Source organism: Pinus tabuliformis, chromosome 6 (genome assembly GCF_031772625.1).
Source record: "Pinus tabuliformis cultivar Carrire ecotype Pingquan chromosome 6, CPIR1, whole genome shotgun sequence".
In the NCBI taxonomy this organism is placed as follows: Eukaryota; Viridiplantae; Streptophyta; class Pinopsida; order Pinales; family Pinaceae; genus Pinus; species Pinus tabuliformis.
This window is the reverse complement of record NC_142292.1, coordinates 418348596-418352427: the sequence shown is the minus strand read 5'-3', so window position 1 is coordinate 418352427 and position 3832 is coordinate 418348596.

The following is a 3832-nucleotide window of genomic DNA, read 5'->3' as shown; positions in this document are numbered from 1 at the left end:
CGATCGGGGTTAAAATGGCAGCGATAAGGATATTTAATATGATGCGAGAGAAAGATAATGACAAGGCATATGGGATACGGGTAATGATGACGGCAGACAGGAAGATCTACAGAGAGGATATAATTCTAAGGAGGAGTAGAGACAGAGTAATGAAAGGCATAGGAGATGGTGGAAATGCTGTAGCGATGGGATGTGGGTACGATGGCACAGAAGAAAGACGAGGAGAGGTGGGTGATTATGAAAACTGCAGGTGGCAGAGGGAAATGGTGAAGATGAATGAGGAGGAGCGGCAAAGGAAAAAATATAAAGGAGGGAGGAGGAGCGATGGAAGGAGCTTGTTGAAAGCAACCACAGGGAGAGGGCAAAGAAGTAGGGTAGCAGAAACCATAGCAAGGTTCAAAGCAAGACGGAGAAGGCAGAAAGACTGACCAAGCATCGTCGAAAGGAAGGGACGAATGGCAACGGTGAGAAGAACGAGAAACGTAGTGACCGAGGTGAGCAGAGGCGGAAAGGGACTGGACAAGAAAGGGAAAAAAGTCGATTCTTGGGAAGCCATGGAGCAGTATCAGACAGTTATGGAAGAGACATAAGATGAAGAGGAAATGTATAATTCTGATCAGGATGGACAAGAGCGGCCAAGGAGGAGTGTATTGGAGGACGAGAAGCACCCTAAGGACAAAATTCAGGAAGAAATGAAGTATGGAGAAAAGAGCGGCAGAGGGCGAAGAGAGGAAGGCGACTTTGGGGGCACTTCGGGTATGAAGGGTCCGGGTGGCAGAGTAAAGTATGATAACAGAGGGAGTGCAGGACGGGGACGAGGTAGAAGCGGTAGAGGAAGAGGAAGATCGATGGGAAAATGGGAGAGCAGTGAACCAACACCGGAGGGGAAAAGAAGGTATAGGAAAACGTTGAAGAGGAGGGTCCAGTATGCAGAGCGAGCTTACAGTGAAAATACCGACAAGGACATCCGGAGAATAATCCAGAAAATGGAGGAAGAAGCGACACAGGGGCAGTCGGAATCAGAAATGGATGATTGGGAATACTTGTTGCCGGATCCGGGAAATACCAAAGGGCGTATGACCCTGTACAAACAGGCCTTGCATGTGTACTGGGTCATGAAAAGGCTGTTGGAAAAAGCAATGGAGCAGGTTGCCATGGAGATGGTTAAGCTGGCTCAGGGAATTCCTAACCTGAAAAAAGAACTGCAAAACATTCAGGTAACCCTTATAATGCAGGATAACAAACTAGAAGAGATAAAGCAATAGATAAAGAAGACCAATTCTGGAATAAAGGAAGAAGGTGACCAACAGGAAGCCATGGCAGACTGAGAATGGAGATATGTATAAATTTCCATAGTTTTTGGATGCAGAAAGATAGTTTCTAGTTTTCGTTTCAATTCATAATGCAGATAAGAACTAGCAATAATCTATTTGAATGTTTAGTATACTTAGCTTGGACAAGAAGACTTAGCATTTTTTGTTTTTGGATGGCTGTTAAAAACTTAAGGTGGCCAACAGACCCGGTTTCCCTTCGGGGCGGGTTGAGGCCACCATGTGTATGTACAGGTTTCAACTCGAATTAATGGAAAATGAATGGTCCCTCCTTAGCTTACAAGAAAAATATATAACAAATATATTGATTATTTTTAATAAACATTATAATTAATTACCACTAAAAACATAATAATTAATATTTAACATAGTATATTTATATAATCCTGAATAATTTTATTAATAACATGACATATATGCACCATACTATATCACACATCTTATAATATATTAATAAAACCTTTTTTCTTTTAAGGTTTTATTGTCGGTCATTTCCACCTAATTTTTCCTATTTGTTATAATGTTGGGTTTGATCAGTTTTCCATATTTCTTTGTATCTTGAAGATGAACCACAGTTGTGGGTTCAAAAATTTGATCATCAAACTATCATGAATGCGATGGATCCAAAAAGCTATTTGAAACAAGATAACAGTTGTAGAAATCTGAAATTTGAAAGCACAAAACTAACCTAATCTTAACGTAAAAATGTCCCCTAAGGGTGGATTAGGGTTGGGTGATGACATTACTATGATAGATACTTGTTAGTTTGTAGATTTTGCAAAATTTGTTAGTTTTTTGGAATTTATATTCATATAGCAATAGAAGTCTGGATGTAAAGGAACTAAAACTTTTTGGCATAATGAGCATTCCAGAGGTAGATAGAGATGAACAATTAAAAATCAAGAGATGGAATATGCCCTTCTTTTGATGTTCTTATCCCTCTTAAAAAAATAAAACATATTGTCTCTTCGTGGGATGATGGGATGGTTGTCTCACTAGGATGTTATCCCCTCCTCCTGGTTTCAAATCCCATAGTGGGACACCATGGTCTGTCATAGTAAGGCTGGAAGGATAGGCACCCTGTGGGATTTTGGGGTCCCGAATCAAGTTTCTATTTGTCTTCGGATGTCTCAGTCCTAGGAAAAACTATGAATTTTTTCGATGGTCTCCGAGCGTCTTGGTTCTAGGTTGAACTATGAGTTTCTGATATATATGACTTGCGAGTTATTGCATATATCTAGGGAGGTTGCTAGTTACCCATAAATAATATTAGGATAAATTTTAAATAAAACATCCTTATGTTCATATAATTATATTAATATAATAATAATATAAATAAATTTAATTACCACATCATTATTTAGCCACAAATTTATCCACTTGCATAACTCAAAAGTGTGGAGCTAGTGAAATTTGAAATCCCCCCATAAAGCTTTAAATTTTTCATTGAATTAGATGGACTAAATACTTCAATTTTTTTGAATAAATACCTCAAACTTTTCATTTACTACCCAAGCAGTTTATATAATAAAATTGCCCATTTTTGGCGTGTTTGGGAGAATTTTTGAGTTGCTAGTGTTTACTGAATTTTTTTATGCTGTATTGTCTTGCATGTTTTTGTTATCACTATAAATTTTTTCCATTAGGAAGATTACAGTGGTATTAGAGCATGATCTTGGCCAACTGTGGGGAGGCTAGCAAGATCATGGAGGAGTTGATGAGGTAGAGCCAACAATTGGTGAGGCAAAACCAACAGATCTTAGAGGAGATGCAACAAATGATACATAACCATAGGGGAACCTAAGAATATGCACGCACACCATAGTGGTACAACACCCATACGTATGGCCAGTCTAGCCATCCTACCATGCCTCATTTCTTAGATGAACAGGAGAAGGAGAAGTATGGTTCAAGGGTTGGATCATCATGTAGAGAAGGGCAGTTAGAGGGTTATACTGGAAGGCAATTTTGTTGGTGGAGACTTGGTTTTATACATCAAGAGCCCAATAAGGAGGCCGAGGATGAGGCCGAGGGCATGCAGGGATGTGAGGAGCATGCAGATACACACAACATGACACAGGAGCCACCCTTGTGGGAGTTCCCTTTGGTAGCCCTGATTGACACATTGGTGGAGACAATTGGACACACACCCATAGGACCATCCATTGATGAGGTGCTAGTAGGCGCATAGGTACCCAGAGTTGTAACAAAGTTCCCAGATGATAGCTACATACAACAACATGGAGAGAATCTTGAGGAGCGTGATCTATATGAGGATGTTATTCTTGAGGAGTTACCTGTGGTGGGGCAACTCAAGACTCTTGTTAAGCCCATGTTGGAGGAGGATGAGCAGTTATATTTTGGGCCTTCCATCGGTAGGGAGCAGAGAGATGCACAAGAAGCTAGTAGAGTTGCAGTACTTCCATTAAGTATCTCTCTTCAGGCTTATGTAGATGAGGCCTTCAGTATTGTTAGGATACCTCTGCACATTGTAGGGAGAG